Below are 23,287 nucleotides of genomic sequence, written 5' to 3' on the forward strand. Positions count from 1 at the left end.
TTAAGCTAGGCATATTCTGACCGTGGCTTTACAGCCAAAGACAAGGCCGAGATGCACAAGAGACAGACATGTCTCTGGCAAATGTGTGGAGCCACAGGCATCTCTTGAACCCAAATGAGGAGTGGGAAGTCCCTCAAGGCAGACATGGTGTCATGCCATTGGCTCATTACATCATGCTGCAGGACAGAACAGTTGGCAGAAAGTGGGTTTTCCCCTGAAACAGCACTGCGGGCTTGAGAAAGTGAAAGGAGACACGTAGTCTCCTAAAAGCACTGGAAATTGGGAGGGGGGCAGGGATTCTCAGTAGTGATGGTGGCTGGTGCCCTTTAAGACAGGTAGTGCAAAAGAGAGGGAGGTCTGACAGTAGGTGGAGCCAGAGCCAATGACAAGGGCAAAGTCAACTAAGGCCACATTCACACTGTACATTCAAAGTACTATGATTCTGCTTGAAATAGTTGTGGCTTCTCCCAAAGTCTGGGAGCTGAAGTTTGTTAAGGGTGCTAAAAGTTATTATGGACCCCTATTTCTCTTACAAGGAAGCGGGTGGCGCTGTGGGTTAAACCACAGAGCCTAGGACTTGCCGACCAGAAGGTCGGCAGTTTGAATCCCCACGACGGGGTGAGCTCCTGTTGCTCGGTCCCTGCTCCTGCCAACCTAGCAGTTCAAAATCATGTCAAAGTGCAAGTAGATACATAGCTCCGGCGGGAAGGTAAACGGCGTTTCCGTGCTCTGCTCTGCTTAGCCAGAAGCAGCTTAGTCATGCTGGCCACATGACCCAGAAGCTGTCTGCGGACAAACGCCAGCTCCCTTGGCCTACAGAGCGAGATGAGCGCACAACCCCAGAGTCGGTCACGACTGGACCTAATGGTCAGTGGTCCCCCTTACCCTTTATTTCTCTCACAGAGCTACAATTCCCAGAGTTCCCTGGGAAGAGGGATTGATTGTTAAATTCTAGGGTTAAGTGCTTCAAAAATGTGTATATTAGCCAAAATTGCATACAAAATGTTTATTAGGAGAAAATTGCATGCAAATGTTGGTGAATTTTTAGGAGGATCTCACAAACTGCCACAGAAATGTGAAGAACTGAATTTAAGATTGGAAAAATAAGATACAAGGACAACCAAAATTGACGACCATCCCTATTTCTCCCCCTCTTCATCAAGATTACGCCTCATTTCCTGGTACATGTTATCCCTTAATAGATCACTGTCTTAACTTTTCTTTTCTTTTTGATGATGTCTTTTTCAAAATTGTCCCATATTTTCCTGGGACCAAATTACGTGTGTTATCTTTGCATTTAACAAACAGGGTGTTTTTTAAAAAAAACAGCCGAGACTTCCAAAATGGTAACAATGGAGTTGGACTGGGGGTTGAAGCTCAGATGTTGACGCTTGCTACTTAACTGAGTTATGTCACAAACATGACCCTTTCATCTCTGAAACGCAAGCAAGCATGCAAACTTCTCAGGAGGTCAAGAAACCAATGGAAGCATTTGATCCTTCATTCATAAAGCCGGATTTCTCATTCCACATTCTGATTGGCCTCAGATCTAGCCTTCTGACTGCTTTGGCACTTCCGGAGTCAGATCAAGGCCACTCTGGACTTGGCTCTGAGCATCAGCAACAACTCCAGATGTGCACCGAAAGAGGCAAAGAAGAAGCTGCTTTGAATATGGGGAAATTTATTGATTGATTGATTGATTGATTGATTGATTGATTGAGCTACTTGGCTTATTGAAAGAAGCAGCTGGGGTGGGGTTTACCCTGCAAGAGTATGCTGCTGCTGTTGTTTTATTGGGGAAGGGAATGTGATAGAATATTGGGTCAACCTCCTGGAGGCTCTTGGCCAATCATGGCTAGGATGGGAAACGGTCAATCAGTAGGGAAGGCAGTTGGGAAAGGTTGATTTTTGACAGTTTAACTGCCAGATAGTGGCCACAGTGGCCAGCCAGATGCATCTTGGGAGTAAGTCTCATTGAATTTAGTGGGGCTTCTCAGCGGGGATGGTGTCAGATGTCCATACCATTTATGGATTTAAACTCTGTGATCTCTTCCCCCTCCACATTCCTTTCTTGTTCCTTTTGCCTGTTCTGGACAAGGGCTGTCATTTTGCATTGCCACAAAATGGTCGCATGGTCCTGGATTAAATTTGATTTTAGCCACCTGGCATTAGGTTGCCAGAGTTGTAGTGCAGTCATTGTATATGCACCAAGGTGATTATTGGGACCTGTAGTTTTTGAGAGTATGGGAGTGTGGGTGAATTTGTGCAGGTGTAGTTTGACTGAGGTACAGATGTGTTAGCTTATGTTGGCACTGTGTGTGAGTGAGTGTGCGTGTTTTAATTCCTGCACAATTATGTCAGGTTGTGTTGTTTATAAAGCTTTGCAGAAATGACTATAATTTCTATCAGCATTTCCGTTAGGTCAGGTGTGGCTGTACAGTAAAACTTTCCATAAGTGGAAAATAAGGAGTCATGGGTATTTTTCATTTAAAGGTATTTCATATGCAGATAGACTTATTATAATATATATGCTTTAGTTAGATCAGGTGTGGGGGAACCCTTCGACCTCCCATCAACAACAGCTTCCATCATTCCTGGCTGTTGACCATGCTTGCTGGACAGATAGGAGTTGTACTTCAGCAGTGTCTGGAGGGGATGAAAATTCCTCAAAGCAGAGTTAGATTAATAGTTTTTAGTTGCACCTATGCAACATTAGATAGATGATAGATGATATAGAGATAGATGATAGATAGATATAGATGAATGATAGATAGATAACAGATATAATACATACACACAAACAAACAAACACCACTCTCTGTGTGTGCATTTGAATATATGTGCAAATATAAAACTTTATTATTTCTATATTCATTGTCCTTCCTGTTACAAAAATTTACATTTTTTGTAATATGATGGGTCCTCTTAAACTTTGTTTAGGACATTAATTGGACATTAGGACATTGATTAATTAATTTCCAGATTTAAAAAGAAAATGGGGAGAAGAGAATGGGGGAAATGAAGTAAAATTAAAGAAGAAAATAAAGGAGAAAATAATATAATATATATAATAATAATACACAGTACTAACAGTAAATCAGCATCAGTTCACATCTGGGATTTTCTCTAGTTTCTCTTCAGATTGTGTAAATCTTTTGCCTTTTACGAAGATCCTGCTGTGAATCACTAGTGGAGAGAACATTGTTGTGCTCAGTCCCTGCTTGGGAGTTTTGCACAGACAGCTGTTTGGCCACTTTGAGGACAGATGGGCCTGTGGCCCAATCCAGCATGGCTCTTCTGATGTTCTTATGAGTCTCCAGCTCTGAATTCACAACACAGAAGAAACAGAGAGTGCACTGGGAACTTCCTACCACTCTGAAAGGTGGTATAATTAGATGAAACCTGACATGCCATTGACATGCTGGGAACATGTGTTGGAGGCACATGTTTTGATTAGCTAGCGCTCTCTCTCTCTCTCTCTCTCTCTCTCTCTCTCTCTCACACACACACACACACACACACACATACACACCCCAGTGACCAGTCTTTTCAAGGCTGCCTTTTCATCTGGATTTGCAGAACACGCAGGAGAGCCTGATGCCAAAAATGTGCTTTGCAGCAAACATCTCCGTTGTGATTGTTTGTAACCAATAAAATCATATTACACACTGATTGCCATGACCCCGCCTTGCGCTTCGGCGAGCCTCAGATGCGAGTGTATACTGTACACAAATGAAAACCATTAGCCATCATGCCGACCACATGTGCTGTACTGGTGCCAGTGGGAAATGACAGGGAATGTACAAGGTCACGGTTTACTAAAAATATAAAAGTTTTAACATGTGGTGTTAATAGAACACACAACAGGGGTCAGTGGTATAATGGAAAATCGTTCCTTTTCCAATGTCAGGGCAAGTAATTTGCTAGTAAAGGAGGAACAATTTGACGTGTGTTAGGAAATATCCGCCCGATCTCTCTCTTCTGCGTCAGGAATAGCCAACAGGAAGTTTAACTGAGCATTCACCCTAATTTGTTTGCAGGGAGATCAGACGATGTTGGCTATTTAATGAGCATTCATCCTGATTTACTTGCAGGGAGATAAGATGAAGCTGGTTGTTCAATGGGCATTCATCCTCATTTGTTTGTGAAGATATTAAACAACATTGGCTGTTTAATGTGCATTCATCCTGATTTCTTTGCAGGAGAGCAGACTAAGTTGAAGCAGTCATGGTGGTGGTGGCAGTTGTCATTGTTATAGCCAGTATTACCCAGTGGGCTTTGCAGATATAAAAAAAACACATGTTCAAGTCCATTCTGTGTTTTATCCTTGCTGTTATTATCCTTACCAATGTATCTTTCTTTATTTTTTTGCATATTGTTGTGTGTCTTGTGCTAGGCGGGTAACAGGTTAATGATTATGATGTCATCCTATGTCAGGGATGGGGAACCTCAGGCCTAAGGGCTAGGTGTCGCCTTCCAGATCTCACTATATGTCCCTTGGGACCTTCCTCAGACTCTGCCCCTCACTAGTCCTGCTCTGCACCCTCCTTGAGTGTTTTTGCCTGGCTAGAATTTGCCCTTGAACTCTGAAGGTGCCTCTTGCTTGCCTGGGTGGAAGAGTGAGAGGGTTGTGTAAGTGTTTGTAGTTAGCCGCCTACTGTGCAAAAATAAAATTCACATTCATGGCTCCACCCACCACCCAACCACACATGGCATGTGGCCCCCAGAAGGTTGTCTATAGAGGATCGTGGCCCTTGGTCCTCCCCCCATCCCTGTCTTATATAATTTGTTTTTTATTCTCATTATCCTCCTGGAGACTTTGGAGGAAGCTTGGTTAAAAATAACCCGCTTACAAAGACAGTCCTGTCATTCACCTACCTCTTTGGCCTCTGGCCCCCTGAGGTGTCAGTCCATCCGTCAGCTGCCTGCCGTAAACAGAGTGGCAGGTAATGCTGTTTTTCTTTCCTTCACTCACTTTGCAGAAAGTGTTTTGCTTTCTGGGTTGACTGGCTCCATTTGGGTAGCAAGACCCCCACCCCAAAACAAAAACCCCTGGTGTGTGAAAGTGTGTTTTGATTGGCTACCTTCCCTATTCCCTGCCTCACTTCCCATTGTTTTGGCTTCCATCCCTGGTGCGTATTCTGGTGCTACCCGTCGGCTGGCTTGATCAACTGGGATTCAACTTTGCAGCATTGGATTCTCTTCCATTGCATGATGGAAAGGGCAGGTCTTTATGGTGCGAATGCCAGGAAAAAACACCCCTCAGCTCTGCTATTAAAGATCTACCCAGTTCACATCCTGGGTAGTGTAGAATGCTGCAGCACGAATGGGACCCTGTCAGCATGTAACACCTCTGCTCAGAGATCTGCAATGGTTGCTTGTTTACCACTGGGCCAAGTTCATGGTGTGAATATTAGTATAAAGGTAAAAGGTAAAGGGATCCCTGACCATTAGGTCCAGTTGTGACCGACTCTGGGGTTGCGGCGCTCATCTCGCTTTATGGGCCGAGGGAGCCGGTGTACAGCTTCCGGGTCATGTGGCCAGCATGACTAAGCCACTTCTGGTGAACCAGAGCAGCGCACGGAAATGCTGTTCACCTTCCCGCTGGAGTAGTACCTATTGATCTACTTGCACTTTGACGTGCTTTCGAACTGCTAGGTTGGTAGGAGCTGGGACCGAGCAAAGGGAGCTCACCCCGTTGCGGGGATTTGAACCGCCGACCTTCTGATCGGCAAGTCCTAGGCTCTGTGGTTTAACCCACAGTGCCACCCGCGTCCCTATATTAGTATATAAAGTCCTTAATGGCTTGGGACCAGTTTATCTGCTTCCACTCTGGTTTCTCTGAAAAACGCACCCATGTGATAGATGCATTTTCAAAATCCTGTTTTTCACTCTTGCACACAAAGAGTTTTGAGGTAGATTACCATCTGGAGGTCTCCAGGTTGGAGAAGACCGGTCCATCTAGTCCAGAAATGGACCTACAGAAATTTTTGGACTCCAGCTCCCATCATCCATGACAATTGGAAGTGTTGGCTGGGGCTGAGAGTTGTAGTCTGGCAACAACTGGAGGCCCACAAGTTCTCCATCCCTGGACTAGACTGACCAGCCTTCCTCTACCTGGAGACCTCCAGATGTTTTGGAGTCCAACTCCCATCAGCCCCAGCTGATGTTGTAGTACAAAACACCTGGAGAGTCCAGGATTGAGAATGGCTGGGAGCTACTTTTGACTGATCCAGCAGGGGTTCTTTTTTTTTGTAGTTGTTGCTGGCCTTTCTAGATTCTCACCATCACACCAACTAGAAGGTTTATCCTGTTTCCTGATCTTAAAGGCAGAGGGTGTCATTCCAGGGATCTGTATACACCACATTGACAGCATCACAGTGCCCAGTGTGATAACAAACTTGTTGGTGAGGTACTATGGAGGTACCGAAAAAGCTCAGTGCGCCTGGGCACAGCAATTTGACAAAGAATTTGCCAGGTTCAACACCAGGTTACTTTCCCACACATCATGTTCTCTGTTTGCACAGACAGATCCGTCTGGCCGCTTCTATATTTAACTAGTCCAGAAACAAAGTCTGATAACTCTTTCCTTAAAAAAGAAAAAAAAGGGGGGGAAGCTTTGCATTTTTATTCTTTGTCCTTCTCTCTGAGAGTGCATGTGCGCACACACATGCGACTGACCAATCTGGCATCTCAATTACATAATTAAGTGCTTTCCTGTTAGAGCAATTAGGGAAGACAGGCAAAGATTTATAGGGCGCTAATCAACCCAGTCGCTCTCAAGCGGGCATCTGTTCAGCTGGGCCTATAATTATGCCAGACTCATTTTCCCACTCTGTGGCAAAATAACTTTAAAAAAAAAAAAAAGGTGTAGGAAGAAGAAGCAATCACGGCGATACAGTTTTGAAATGACACTGGTTCCTGGGGAAGTAGAAAACATTCAATTCAGTTTACATTTAAAGGTGAACCTAGCTAATTCATCAGTAATTCACTGGAGAGCCAGTGTAGTGTAGTGTAGTGGTTAGTCCAATGAAAGACCAGGGCTTAAATCCCCACTCAGTCATGAAGCTCACTCGGTGACCTTGGCAAACCCTCCAACATTTCTCCAATGAAAATAGGGGTGCCCTATGCAATTCATGGTGATGATAATGATTTTATTTATACCCCACCCATCTGACTGGGTTGCTCCAGCTGCAATGGGCGACTTCCAACATATATAAAATTATAACAAAATATTAAACATTAAAAAACCTTCCCTATACAGGGCTACCTTCTTCTAAAGGTTGTATAGTTACATATCTCCTTGGCTTGGGGGCTGCATAACTCCATACCCTCCAATATTTCTCTGATGATAATAGAGGTGTCCTAAGGAAAAGTGGGACATTCCTGGATCAAATCAGAAACTGTGAGAGTGTCTATAAATCCAAGACTGTCCCTGGAAAATAGGGACACTTGGAGGGTCTGCCTTGGGTCAGTCACCAACTTGCAGACTAACCTGCCTGCAGCTCACCTTAACAGGTAATCTTCCTCCAAGACTTTCTGCATCTAGTAATATATGCATCAATATCAGACTTTTCTGCTTTCTCCCCTAGAACTGTTCCCCCCCCCTTCCAAATTTCTTAAGGGCAGCTTGGGGTTTTCTTAACCCCTCCTCCCAGTTTATATGTCAAATCTGCTAAACGACTGAAATCTGCTCAGCGTGCGATCTCCCCATTAGTATTCTGCATCAGCACCCGAGAACTTCAGAGCGTGCCAAGTAGTTCCTGGAACCCAACGGTTAATTGAGGAAAAAAGTTCTTTTGGCAGTAGGAAAGGTCTCATAGTTTGGTTCAAAATATGAAAGGTGAAATGCACTGCAGCTTTCCAGCACAAGCTTTTTAAGGTTGAGTTTCACGATTTGCATTCTTTTGAAAAATGTAGATAAAAAGCTTGGAAGGTCTCTTTCTTTCATTCTCTCTTTTTCTTTTCCTTTTTTGCCTTCCTTTGGAATCTTAGAAAATCCACTGAGACCCTCATCATGAAGAAGAGAAGAAAACAGAGGAGGAGACGCCTGCTTTGGAGAGCTAAGCAGATGGACCAGTGGTCAACATCTGACTTATGTTCCCAGGACTAGGATGGACCAATGGTCTAATCCAGCAGGACTCTTGTTGTGTTCTCCTATAGCTGGTAGCCCCAGTGAAACAGGAAATCAGTGAATAATCATGGTTTCAACCCCCATAGTAGAAAGGAAAGGGCTGTAGCTCAATGATGGAGCATCTGGTTTTCATGAAGAAGGTCCCAGGTTCAATCCCCAGGATCTCTAGATAAGGCTGGGAAAGAGCCTTCTCTGTCTGAAGCCCTTGAGCTGCTACCAGTCAGTGTAGGCCAAGTATCAGGAAACTTTGGCCCTCCAGATGTTTCTGAACTACAACTCCCATCAGCCCAAACAAGCAAGGTCAATGGCCAGGGGTGATAGGAGCCGTAGTTCATCAAAATCTGGAGGGCCAAAGCTTCACCATGCCTGGTGTAGACAATGCTTAGCCAGCTGCACCAATGGTCTGACTTATTGTAAGACAGCTTCCTATGTTGCTAGTGGTTGGCGCATCCACACATGCAGCAGATCACCATTTCAGTCCAGGAATGACAATTGGTACCCCTGTGTAAATCACATTTAGTCCAACCGTCGTTATCTTGGGGAAATTATTGCTGTTCACCTTGTGGAGTGTGATTCCTGGTTGCCTGTTTTTCACACATCCCGCCATTGGAATATGATAAGCAATCATTATTCCTTCAAGCCTCCCTTTTTCTGGCTTCATCAGAGGCCTTGGCATCTTCCCTGCTTGCTGCCTTTGAAGTGCATCTAAGCTCCCAGTAGCTAGAAGGTGACACTTAAGTTGCACCTCTTCCCCGCTCTTATCTCCGTCAGCGGTCTTTGAACGGTTGACACTTTGGCAGCCCAATGGCCCTTTTGCTGAAGAGATTGTCCCCTCGGTGACCTTTTGGCTTTCTGAAGAAGACACCTGAAACCTCACGTGGATAGGATCAGAAGGGCCGAGGAATCCCGCCTCCTCTGCCTCAGCTGCCAAAAAGCCATTTCTCATGCCAAAGGAAGTGTCGTCTGTCTTCCAGGTGTCTCTCCCTGTCTCTCTCTCTCTCCCTGTCTATTTGTCTCCCTGGATGTAAGTTTTTCTCTGAACCCGGGATTTTATGCCATTGCAGAGGGCTTCTCTTCCCCTTTTCATTCCCTATGTACGTATCTTTCCAACCAGGTTTCCATTAGTTTAGGGATGGGGGAGAAATTTTGGTAGGGCAGTGCTGGATTACCCACTAGGCAAACCAAGTACATAATTAGGGCAAAGCAGGGTCAACCCCCTCCACCAAAATGATACATTTTTGAAAGACATTTGCTATTTCAAATATTTAAAAAAATGAAGCAGCCATCATGAGAAAAATCATAAGCTCCTCCACACTTTGGTTTGTCCCATGCCTAGACAGCACGGGTCTGAGCAGTTTTCTGCTTCTTCTATGGTTTTGTCTTTGCTCCACTGCTTTCTCCCAGAAAACTTGCTGATTAGCACTAAACTAGAGCAAAAGTGAATCCAAGGGGGGAAAACTGGTTGGTGTTTGCTCTGATTCAGCGGTCAGCAATGGGTTTTCCTGGGGGAAGCAGAAGTGTGGATGAGCCCTTCCTTACACTCCACCACACTTATCCCCCAGTTTTCTGTTCACTTTTTATTACTAGTCTCCACGTAAACCAGGACGTATTCCGCAACAGAACCAAAGCACAAATGTGCTCTGCCTTCCTGTGGTTTCCAGCACTGGTATTCAGAAGCATTCCTGCCTCCGACCATGGAGGCAGAGCGTAGCCCTTGATAGCCCTGACCATAGCTGTCAACTTTCAGATTTGAAAATAAGGGATCAGCAGCCTCATCTGTCCCGGGGACAGTCTCCTGGATAGCTAATAATCCGGGATAGCAGCGGGAAGCAAAGGGAAACGGCACTGGAATAAGGGAATTTCCCACCAAAAAAGGGAAGGTTGACAGCTATGGGCTTGTCCTCCATGAATCTGTCCAGCCCTCTTTTAAAGCCTTCTAACTTGGTCACCATCACTGACTCTTGTGGAATGGGCTGCATAGTTTAACTATGCACTGCATGAAGAAATAGTTTATTTTAGCACTTCCTATATGCATAGGTACTGTTTAGAAATAATGACCATTGATAGACTAACACGACCTCTCACCAGAGTGTGGAAGACAGTAACCAGATGACCTGTCTCAGACTGCTGACCAGGTGCTGCTTGCAGTCGATGGACAACTTAGGGCTGTGTTTACACTCCCATTTATTGAGCACTGACTGCGTTTCCAGTGCTGGGTTTTTAATCGGTGTCTACACAATGTTGTCCAACATGCATATGTATCCCGTTCTTTGTTATCAGATATTGTTGTTCTTTTTCAAACCAGCTTCATGCCAGCTGGAGTCCTTAAGCCGTTCCTAATTCACCTCTTGCCATAGTACGAAGACCGTGGCATAGGGTAAAGACATCCCTGCCTCATCAATGCCCCCTGGTGTGTACACAACCGATAGAAATTCGAAGTCATGCTGATGCGAATGGCTAGGAGGGAAAGAGCTGTGATATACACACCAGTATGGTGGGACTTCACCAAGCTCTAAGGCAGTCAGGTGAAAACACACAAAGTTAGTGCCAAGTGCTGCAACACAGTTGCTGGCTGAAGTGAGACCCTGTCTGCACGTAGCACTTCTGCTCAGAGGTCTGCACTGATTGAATTACATGTTTGCATCACTCAGTATCTTGGTGCTCAGTGATTCATCGCATCACCGCTTTGCGCCTTACTGCAGCTTAATGTGAGAACTGTCTGTTGCATTTGAGGTTATTAGATACATTACACAGTGCTTGGTCTGCTTCACACATGCGGCCAAGCCGTCACTTGAGTTTGTTGTCTCTGACTGGTGTTAACTCCCCATTATGTACTAAGGACCTTCGCCATTGCCGGCTGCAGGATGAAGTCCTTCCTTCTTATTCTCATTTTTATTTTATTTTTATTATTCCTGCCTTTTCTCAAGAAGTTCAAGCCTGTCTGTCACCGGGTGAAGATTCAGTTACCCCTTATCTTACAGGCTCATCTGTTTGCTTTCTTTTCAGCTTGAAGAAAAGATGCATTTTGAAACCCTTGATTGGGCCTTAATTACAACTTATCCATTTACTCCTCTCCATTTTAAAGTGTTTTGAATTCTCTATCAAGATTATCCCACAACCAGCTTTTGCTTGTGCCAATCATTTTTCCATCGCTTTGGCAATCTGACAAAACTGAGTCATTTCAGAATATATCTCAGGGCTCTCACTTGCCTTGTACTTAATATTTCATGGTGTCACCTAGAACACAGCGTCAGGAATTAATCACACTCTCTCACACAGACCTAGTGTATACCCCAGTCAAGTTCCCACTTTACCCCTTGTCTGTGAGGATTAAAAAAAAGGGGGGGGGAATAAATGCTTGGATTAGCTGTCAGAATTGGATTTTCTTTTGAAATGCCTTCCTTTTCATTTTTTGCAACAACAAAAAATCAATCTAATCAAGGAACGTAATTTAATTGTTTGGGAATTGCAGAATTCCATTCCAGTTTTTAAAATGTATATAGTTACCACAGAGAAGCATTGGTTTTATTAACTGAATGAAAGAGTGAAGCCGACTTTCTCCACAGAATGCAGGAAACATGAGAGGCTGATGAGTCATTCATACGGACTCATCCAAAAATTTCTTATAGTCTACCATCGACAAAATGTAGCTCCAAAAATGCATTTTCTTAGTACTAAGTGGTGAAAAAGAACGTTGTGTTTTGGGGGAGTGCCCCTTTTAATGAGCATTCATGATGATTTGTGCTCATGGTGGTATCAGGGCTGCCCCATGAGATCCTGTTTGTGCTTGCAAAGATTTTGGGCCAGAAATACTGCCTCATTTCCTGTTGAAAACCTGGAATATTTCATACCACAAACATTCCAGGGTTGTTGCTGTTTCATCTACTTTGGTTGTTGTATAGCAGGGACATCCAACCGGTCGAGCAACAACTTTGCTGAAGCCTCCCTAGAAGAAGCTCACCAACTGTGGGTGTTGCTCCCCCCAAAAAAGCTCAACAAAAACTTTGATCAATCCAATGGGTAGATCACTGCCAGTCTTTTTATAGTGGGAGTAAATTGCAGTCTCTTGGGAGTTGGACATCCCTGTTCTATAGTGCAAGAGTGCCCTTCCAGATGACAATAACGTGGTGACATTGGGGAAACATAACAACATGTGGATGGCACAGTATAAGTCTACCTCTGACTGACTATTATTTCATCAAGGAGATGTTGCAGAATTCACCTGCAAAAAACTAACAAACCCATCAGTCTGGAGTGGCCCAAGGCTCCATCTGATGAGGTAGGCTGTGGCCTATGAAACATGGTGCCACAACAAATGGGTTATCCTATAAGTTACCATGAGGTCTGTGAGACATATGAAACAGCTAGCTGCTAGTTTTCAATGCTCATTTTATTTGTTCATTTTCTTGCATTTATAGCCCACCTTCTTTCACCCTGGAGCAAAAGATGGGGTCATTGGGGTTCCCAGGTAGTTGCCCATCTGGGCACTAACCAGTCCCAGCCTTCCTTAGCTTCAGCAGGGTAACAGCCTCAAGCACTTCTCAGTACTCAATTACATTAGCCATTACAAGTGGCTCAATTGGTTTTGGGTCCTTAAGATACTATGCTCTGTAGCTGTGGAGTATGACCCCCTTTAAAAGGAAGGGCATGAATTGATCAATAACCGCAGCCTGTCCTCACTGTGCACGATTGGTGCCACGGCTTCAGGTTATGCGAGTCTGCCTTCTCTGTGTACAAATTAAGCATTGGCAGCTTATAGAATTGTAGGATTGTACAGTTGGAAGGTACCCTGAGGATAATCTAGTCCAACCCCCTGCCATGCAGGAATATGCCACTGCCCCATATGGGGATTGAACCTGCAACCTTGGCATTATCAGCATCATGTTCTAACCAACTGAGCTATCTGGGCCCTCATGATGCATTCGTGCAGGACAGTTTACCATTACTTTGAACAGTAAGTCTAATTAAACACAATATTAGCACAGAGCACAATAATGAATTCCAAGATGTTGCTTAGATTCATCCCGGAGACTTACAGATATCCATAATCACCTTGCTCACCATCAAGTGCCAAGCTTCATGGAAATAGGTTTTCTGTATGGTTTTTGCTTCCTACTTCTCCCTGCACCTGTGGCAGTGAAACAGCCCAGTGTTTGTATAAGCCTCTGAAAGGAACCAAGATCAATGGTCTATGTAATAGAGGGTAGAAGCTGCCTTGAAGGTGGGGGGAAGAAGGGTTCAGTGAAGTGGTGCCAGCATGGGGGTGGGGGCATATTTTGGAAGGTCTTCTAAAACTCTTTTTAAGCTTGTTTCTCCAGATCAAGAAAACCTAGAGCTGTAAGTGCTTTAGGATGTATAAAAAGTGGGATGTTGTTTTTTTTCATCCTTGATATTTTTGTGTGCATAAGACTTGTTTATGACTGTTCCTCGCTGTATAGGCTCTGGTATGGGAAAGGAAGACAGTTCCTTTTGTTTCCACAGACTCTGCCAGGTGCCTATGACCTTACATGTCTTTTAACAGCGAGCTGTGGTAAAACAATAACAGCAACAACAGCACATCATATATTTGGGAGCTTCTAACAAATGGTGTAAAGGTTAGGAGCAAGCATCCTTTTCTTCTACTCCACAGGGAGAGAGCTTTGTTCCAGGATGCCCATTCAGCTCAGCAGGGACTGCAATGTTTAGAATGCAAGGCACATCCCTTGTGTGTGCGTGTCCTGCAAAATGAAATATTTAATGTACTAACTCAGGGGTAGGGAATATGGTACACACACACTAATGTTGTTAACTGCATCTCCCTTCACTCCTGCCCATTGGTCATGCTGGCTGGGGCTGATGGCAGTTATAGCCCAAAACATAGGGAGGATGCTGTGTTGGTAACACCTGGCCTAATTGACAAAGGGACTCCATTTGTTTTTTATAGTAAATAAATGAATGAAGATATCGTTCATGCTATGATTCAGTCCCACTGTGCAGAGCCTCCTAGACCTACTCCTCTGCTTTCAGCATTGCAAGCTGCATGTTCATTGGTTGTCTGCCTAGTAATTAGCAGGAGGAGGAGGAGGAGCTGGTGATAATGGGACAAGGTGTTGATTCATTCAATATATATCCTGTCCTTCCTTCCAGAGGCCCCAGGGGCCCCCAAAACCTAGAGACAGCATTGTGCACAGAAAAAACTTCCTGAATGGATTTTGTCCTTTGTTAATAAAAGTATGCATGTGTCAGAGATGAACAAATCTGTATATTTCAGTTTCTCATTTTTCCAGTCTTAAGTTGAGCACTCCATCTTTCCCCATTGTTCTCTTAGGTGCACATTTCTCCTAACGTAAGCATTTTTGTATGCAATTTTCCCCCATACACACATTTTTGCAAACACTTCTCTTCACAGATATATGCACCTTAGTATGTTGCACCACACAATTTTGTGCACAGTGGGTGGAAAACTGTATCGCAAAATTCTGAGATGTGAATTTCTAAGGCTACTCATTTTTCGGTTCATGTTTTGTTTTGGGGGGTGTGGAAATTAGGTAACCTCCCCAATCCAAGTGTGTGTTTGTATGCATGTGTCAGAACAGGGGGGGTGCCATTTGAATTTTTACTTTAAACAAATAAAAAAAAAAAACCAATGTGGGATTTGGGGGCCCATAAAACATCTAAACGCCTCTCCTTAAAGAGAGAGAGAGAGAGAGAGAGAGAGAGAATCACATTCATAAAGGAAGAAAGAGGCGATTTGAGCCTTGACTGCTTTGCTTATGTCTTTGAGGACCAAAATTCTGGGTCTCCCTTTCATCCCTCTCAGTTTGTGTGTCGCCTTCTGCGGGGCCTTTCATCTGCCTATTCCCCAGCTAGCCTGAACCGGTCACTTTTACAGCAATCGATTATGACTTAGAGGTTTCCACATCCCGCCCAGTTCAGACAGCCGGGAAATGTGCTAGTACCTGAATAAACTCTTTTTAATCCACAAGCAAAACTCTACCTGAAAGAGAAGGCATGAAAGGCTTCCTTTCATGGGCTGTTTTCGATCGGACAAGCTTCCCCGTTTCTTCAGGGCTGGACCTGCTTCCTGTGCGAATGGTCTCTGAATGCATTCCCAATTGTGGCTTTGGGGGACTAGAAAGGTACCCAATATTAGTGCTGCAGAGGACGTGGGGGCTGGGGAGGGCGGCAAGAAAAGTCACAAAGCTGTTCTGGACCTAGAAGGTTGTGGTGCTGCCTGCTGAGCCTACTAACCCACAAAAGCATAGTAAACAGAAGCATAAATGTGCTTGTTTGCGGAATCAAGCAATCGTGTTGACAGGGATGCTTTACTTATAAAGCAGTGATACACAGTGGTTATGACCAGACTCAGGACCAATACAATTATATTGTGATGGAGATGGTACTGCATTAGGATTAGACACTGAACATAAGAAGGGCTTGTCTGGATCAGGCCAAAGGCCCATTTAGTCCCAGAGCTCACCGCAGTATGTCAGCCCAGCCTGCCCACCTAAGAGGGCTATTGTAGGGCTAAATTGCTGGGAAGGCAGCAGATGTTAAGAATGGGTGGATCTCTCAATAGCAGTATCTCATTTTCCCAAATCTTAAATTCACTTCTCCACATGGAGGCCAGCTGCTTCTCCCTCTGCCATCTCCTTGGAATAGCCTCAGAGGGAGAGATGGGAAGCGGGGCTCCTTCCGCCATCTTTGCCAGAAGCTCAGCTCCATCAGGCCCCTCCTGTTTCTGAACTATGCAAGTTTATTTGTATGATAACAATTATTTAATAATTGGTGTCTGAGTTTGTTTTTTCCCCTTCTTCTCTCTCTATCCCTTTTCCCTTGATTGTATTTTTTGTAAGGGGTTTTCTTGCCTGGGAGCTCTTTTGGCTGAAGAGTGGGGGACAAATGCTCAAAATAAATAAGTAATAATGAATAATTTCTACATCAGCTTGTCAGTTTTTTATTTTAAATGTCCTCATGAAAATTCAGCAGCATTTTAGTGCAATTTTGTTCCTAATGTACATGTATCTGTATGCAATTTTACCTATAAAAACACATATTTGGAATGCAATTTCCCTAACAAAATGCATGCCTGTATACTGTTTTCAGTGTTTAAAAAACCTTTTAATCCTAATATATGCTTTTGTGTATGAATTATTTGACTGGATAACTGCAAAATTCAGGTAAGTGTGACTTTCAAACAAAGGCTGTTTTTCCATTTGTGTTTTCTTTTTCAAAAAGTGTGAATTAGATGTTTTTGCCTTTAAATGCTAACTAAATCAAATTTATCCTCCATTCCTACTATATATCACCCAAAATTCCTTAAAAGAAAAGGCAGGACAAAGATTTTTTAAAAGATGTGTACAGAGATGCATATACTAGGGTAAGGTGTACATAAAAATGTACAGGCACCTTCCCACTTGTGCACGATCAGCATGTGTGCTCCCACTGACATGCACACCATTTTTGGTGCAGAAAGGGAGCAAGGTGAGGGAATCCTCACTCACGCATGTCCCAGAGATATGCACAGCAATCATGATTAAGAGCGGTAGTCTCGTAATCTGGTGAACCGGGTTTGCTTCCCCGCTCCTCCACATGCAGCTGCTGGGTGACCTTGGGTCAGTCACACTTATTTGAAGTCTCTCAGCCTCACTCACCTCACAGAGTGTTTATTGTGGGGGAGGAAAGGAAAGGAGAATGTTAGCTGCTTTGAGACTCCTGAAGGGGAGTGAAAGGCGGGATATCAAATCCAAACTCTCTTAATTAGTGCACATGTGTGTGTTTTCCTGAAGAAATAGACCCCAATTCAGCAAAATATAGTTAGGACTAAGTCTCGCTAAAACCAAAGCAACAGGTTTGTCTCACATTTTACTTAAATCCCATCACTTTCAATGGAGTTTAGTTGTTACTAATATTATCATAATTTTCAGAATCATCACTGCTAAGTGTAGATAAACGCCATGAAGTTTAGCCTTGCAACAGCGTTTCGTATTGCAATAATATGTGATAAAATGCAATGACACAAATCACTGCACAACAACCACCCAAAGGGAACACATAGGAAGTTCCTTGTACTGAATCAGATAATTGGTCCACCTTGCTTAGTATTGTCTGGGGATTCAGGCAGGAAGTCTCTCCAAGCCCTGCTTGGAGATGCTGGGAATTGCACCTGGGATCTCAGTGAAAATTCAGTGAATAGAGCATGGGCATAATAGATGAGAGTAAAACATATTGATATCTACCCAGTCACCATTGTTCTCCCACGCAGTTCACCTTTATCCTTCATAAAGGCATGTCTCAGTTTAGGGGTGGCTGCAGAAAATATTACTACTCTACAAGAAATGAACTTTGAGCAGGAGCGTCTGTTTTATTTTCTTAACCTTGCCTCTTTTTCTGTTAAAATCTCAGGTTGTTCTTCCCAGTCCAATTGCTCATTTAAAAGGAAACATGCATGAAATGTGCATACACTTTACTTAGATACTCATCCAAAAACTTATTCAACAATAATTGCTGCATTAATTTTTGTGTCCTTTTTTATGGATAAGGATGAGAGTAACAGTCTCCCATGGGATGCTCTGGGCATTATTTATACAAGGAAAAGTGTGGGGGAGCCCTAATAGAATTGACTTCAAGACGGATTGCATGAAAAGCAGATGAGCACAACAGCGATGTCTGCACGGAACTAAAACAGGTTGGGTTACTAACATCACAATCTTCATCATAATGGCTACACAGCAGCACTTAAAACACTTCTCAGCAAAAGTCATAGGGACAGGAGATTCTTAGATTAGTCTTATACACAACAATTATATTTTATTACAGTATGATCAGTGCCAGATTTACGGATAAGCTAAACCAGCTATAGTTTAGGGTCCCACTCTTTTGGGAGCCCCAAAAAAATTTAAAGGGAAAAAAACCTGGATGTACATTTCCAAAATATAAGATAAAAAACAAATAAAATAAAACCTACATGCAGCAACAGTGTTTTGTGTTGTGTAGGCTCCTATGATGTAAGTAATGGGCCCCGCCTGCTAGCCTGCTCCCTAAAATATCACTGGTTTGCTCATTTCTATATATAGGGTGCCTACATTCTGCATGGACTGGTTATTTTGTTATCTGCAAATGGCTTTAGATACCTATTAGGTCCATAAATTACCATATAGCATATATTCAACATGAAAAACAGTGACAATTTGTTGTTGACAAAAGACAGCTGGACATATAAAGGGCTCCATTACCTTCAATAGCTTAGAGCCTCATCAAACCTAAATCTGGCCCTGAGTATGTTAACCTTATTAGACATACATGGTGCTGCCAATGTGCACAACATTTTGCAGAGTTAATAAAGCTGGGGTGACGGGTAAGATCCCTGCCTGGTACACAATGAGGAAGGGGGACAGTCTTATAATTTCAGTGGTGCCCTGTGCAACATCTAATTTCAGCCCCCTAGAGCCACTGCCTCTCACATTCCATTGTTTGTCATTGTTGCAGCACCCCCTATGGCACCCTCTCAACTCGGCACCCAGTGTGGCCAAACCAGTCGTGCTCCATTAAATCCACCTCTGAGGGTGACTTGGGAGGAAGGGGAGAGAAAGGGAACAAGAAATGAATGCAGGAACATGGAATGATGTATATTAAACAAATTATAAACTGCTATTTACAAAAAAAAGAAATCAGAGTGATTTACAACAATAATACATAAAATCAAACAATAACAACCATATAAAAGGTTAAAATCAGCTAAGTATTGTGGAAAGATGTGTCCTTAAGTGACTGCATTGGTCTGATGGAATATAAAGGTTTTCAACAGGCATTTAAAGGTTGAAATGTAAGGAGCCTGCTGAATCTCAACTTGCAGAGTGTTCTACAATTCTGGTCCAATGACACTAAAGGCTCAGTTTCATGCTGTTATCAAATGAGCCTCACCAACTCAGGGAATGAGCAGTGAGACCCTGCAGATGATCTCAGTGAATGAACTGGGATACAACTATTCAGGCGGTCCCTGGAGTACCCTAGACCTCATTTGTTCAGGGCTTTGTAAATTAATAGTTAATAACAAAACATGCCTGATCTGATCTGTTTCCTCCAAATTATGCCCCACTGCATTCAGGAGAGCTTCTTTCCAAGCAATGAAACCCAAGACTGGCTGCTCCTCATGTTCTCATAATAAGAGCCTTGCTCAGCCAGAGCAAAAGGCCCATCTAGTCCAACATCCTGTTTCTCACACTGGCCAAACAGATGCCTCTTGGGAAGCCCACAATGAGGACAGGAGCGCAGTAACCCTCTCCCACTACTGAACTGTCTCTCCCCACTGCAATCCTGGCAGCACAGCAGCCTCAGCAGTTTCAGTCCTTCCTGTGCCACTGGAGTAAGCCAAGAAGCCAAAACAAACAAACCCTCAACAGGCAAACCTCAAAGGATGCTGAAGAAAGCAGTATTGCTTTTTTGCAAATACACATCAATATTTTTGCTCTTGTGTTTTTTTTTAGAAGAGATTGCCTTACCCCATACATGTCCAATTGGCCACTTCAATCTGCAGAACTGGCACTGTTACAAGTGCCACATAATACCCATTTTGCATTTGTAAGAAATTGATCTTGTGGGAGTTCCCACACTTTGGAACTCCCTGATAATTGACCTCAGGCAAGCACCTTCACTATACTCTTTTTGGTGCCTGCTACAAACTTTTTTGTTCAAGCAAGCCCATAAACCCAATATGTATAATGTTGACATGTGTTTTAGCTTATCATTGGTGTCAATTATTTTTAAAGTGCTTTGAATGGTTGTTTTTAATTGAGTTTTCAATGATAATTTCATTGTTTTATTCTTTTTGTAAACTGCTTTGAGGGTTTCTCTTTTTTTCACAATCAAGCATCATATACATTTTGTGTAATAAATAATAATAATATATTAACGTTACTAGACCTTTGGCATGAGGTGGGAGGTGTCTTGGAGCACATAAAAGAAATCCATCTCATGGGCAGGAGAACAAGCAGCAGTGATGGTCATTTCCTAGGCAGCAGTGACAAAACTGTGGCCCTCCAGATATTTTTGGATTCCAACTCCTATCAACCCCAGTGAACATGAGATCATAGAATCATAGAGTTGGAAGAGACCACAAGGGCCATCGAGTCCAACCCCCTGCCAAGCAGGAAACAAGATGCCAAGAGATGCTCAGGGATTATGGGAGTTGTGGTCCAGCAACATTTGGATGGCCACAGGGTTCTCCATCTCTGCTCTAGGGATTGTGGTGGAAGGAAATGAAAACACTTTGGAATGGCTTTGTGGAACCAAGGAGACTTTGGCCCCAAAAAGTTTGGGAACCACTGTGTTAGATTATTGACCTAGAAGACCAGAGAGACCAGGGTCCATATCCCCAGTCAGTTATGAAGCACACTGGGTAATCTTGTCTAGTCACAGTCTCTCCCAGCCTAAACTACCTTGTAGGGTTGTTGTGTGAGAATAAAACAGAGAGGGAGGAGAACCATGTACATCCCTATTTAGCTCCTTCGAGGAAAGGCAGAATATAAAAATAAATAAAGCCAGCATAGTTTGCATGGCTCCTTTATATGTATTTCCATTATTCAATGGTCGGAGTTGATGTACCATATCTCTCCGCAAACACACGGTGCCTTGATTTCAGTATCCTGTGAGACCTGCTGCAGCGAAACAGGGGGAAACCATGTCAGAGCTTGGTTTCCTGCAGGACGGCCTCCAAAATGGAAACTCCTGGTGCTGACAGACGGCCTTGCTTGAGTGATAAGCTGAGCATTGGGCTCTGGGCCAAGACCGGACTGTAACTCCTTAGTTACAAAAAAAGGAAAAAAGAAAGCAACCCCTGTGTAGGTATAATGAGGATTCAGGGCATGTCTTCACAAAAGGCATCAAGCAATTTCAACTGACGTGGTTTCTCCAGACCTTGGAAACCATGGCTCTGTGAAAGGACAACAGGTGTCTTGTGGACTAGCAATTCGGAAACATACAGCCAAATTAGCCAGCTAAATCAGCTTCCAACTTCTCACATTCAGCTTTAACCCTAACATGGGACCAGCTTTTAAGTTTCAGGGCTCTTCACACATTACATTCAATTAGTGTGGTCTCTTCATACCTCTGTGCATAGTTGTCCTGTACACTCATACAGTTATTTGCACACAGCGTTTGAGGGTACAGTCCATGCACCTGTGTGCAGACAAGAGCTGAGCTGCACAAATCAATTATGAAAATGCCCGGCTAGCTGCCCATAACTATAAAATGTTTAAAATGAAATAAAATAGGGATGCTGCAGTGACCAACATCTGCCCCAGTGGGTCCGGGCATGCTCGCAACATCCCAGATTATGATAATCATCTGCCATTTTCTGGGCAGTCAGAGCCAGAGCGTTGTCCTTGAGGTTCAACCCCATCTGCACTGCTGCCTCTACCTCTTTCCATGACTCTTCCAGATAACCTATTTGTGTCCTGACTTGTTTGTGGGAAGGTTAGATGATGTATCAAAGCAGGTGTTATCCCACACTTTCCAACACATCTTCCCATCCCTTTCCTCATCACTAAAAGGCAGGCCTAAAAGACGACGTGTTGCGCAAGAGTGCCAAATGAGCTTTAATTATGCAACCTGAATTTACCAGTATGTGACTGAATCCCACCCCAAAATATAATAATGACAGTCTGGAAGGACTCTTTGTCTGGTTTTTATGGAACATACATTCTCATTTGTTTGCAGGGCAGTTATACAACAATGATCATTAATGCTAAGTTGCTTGCTGGGCCTTCATATGTCTTATACGTCATTCATTCATCCCCCACTTTTCGGTGTATTTCCCCATCACTTTTCTAATGGCAAAAAATGGAGTCATTGCACTAGGGCAAGAGAGTGGTTTAATTTGCTTTAATTGAACAAAGCTATATTGCAGGTGTGCACTTGAAATCCCCGCCCCCCCCCCCATAAAATACTGACAGACTGGAGACACCTAAGATCTGCTGCCTGAAGCATATGCCTCACTTTGCCTAATGGTAAGACCAAACCTCCAACACTGACGCCTTAGTGGCTTTCCAGAAGAACCCACTTAGAAGCAGTGGGGGCTGATCCATCAGGTCAAATGCCCCACCAACCACAGTCTGCCCTCAGCCAGCTGCCACCTCCCTGCCTTACAACCTGTCCAGGGGGCGGCCCTGGCTATCACCTTCCTCCTCAGTCGCAAGTGTTGCTGACGTTGAACACTGCAAGGAGGAGGATGCAGACAAAACTAGCCTTAGCTGGCTCTCCCTGTCATTGGCTCTGGCGCCACCTGCTGTTGGGCTCCCTGCCTCCTGCCTTATCAGTCAGTCCCAATGGGCACCGGTGCTTAGAAGCTGACACAATCATTCCAGGCAATAAGCATTGCCCTACTGCTACATGCTGGATGTGGCTATTTGCTTGCAAGGAAAGGAGTTAAGAGGAAATGTTTCAAGCTGCCTCAGTGTCACTCAGTGGCATGGTGTTTTCCCAAGGATATCCAAGAGATGAAGGGAAAAACAAATAGGTAATTCTGTCCAAAAATGAATCACTCAATGACCACAGATGACACACAGCAATGTGGCAGTAAAGCATGTGATTTACTAATTTACACACATGCACACACACACACACACACGCGCACACACACACACACACACACACACACACAATGTGGGTTCAGCTAGCAGCAAAATAAGGAATTGGAAGGAGTGGAAGGGAAGGTTTATTTAGAAAGTTTGGCCTATAAAAAGTCTGCACAACAGTAAATTGTTCAAACCGTTGACTGGGGAAGCAAGCAGAATAAGGCAGCCACTAAAAATAAATAGGCTATAAGACTTAAATCCGTTTGATTAACCCTTTAAAATGCTTTGATGGATGAAAAAGGTATCTGCAATCAAACTGGGTGGCAGCAGCTTTGTTTTGTTTTTCAGTGTAAATTATTTTACTGTTAGCACTTTCAAATATACAGGTATCAGTCACTTAGAAGAAGGATTTGCATTAGGGCTGTGCATGTCCCCCCATCCAATTAGTGACCCAATATGATGTCAGACCCTCCAAGTATCCCTATTTTCCAGGGATGTCCCTGATTTAGAGAAGCCATCCCGGTTTCTGATTTGATCCCAGAATGTCCCACTTTTCATTAGGATGTCCCTATTTTCACTGAAGAAATATTGGAGAGTATGG

The 23,287-nt window shown here is 43.6% G+C and overlaps 1 long non-coding RNA gene across 1 annotated transcript; it reads left to right on the top strand.

The window, feature by feature from the left end:
* Positions 1–1,892: 1,892 nt before the first annotated feature.
* Positions 1,893–4,310, top strand: LOC309346640. Its single transcript, XR_014158715.1, has 2 exons — positions 1,893–1,964; positions 3,142–4,310. It is a non-coding gene; the product is annotated as an uncharacterized lncRNA (long non-coding RNA).
* The last annotated feature ends 18,977 nt before the right edge of the window (positions 4,311–23,287 follow it).

This window comes from Podarcis erhardii, assembly GCF_964252035.2.
Source record: "Podarcis erhardii genome assembly, chromosome: 7".
NCBI classification, from domain to species: domain Eukaryota; kingdom Metazoa; phylum Chordata; class Lepidosauria; order Squamata; family Lacertidae; genus Podarcis; species Podarcis erhardii.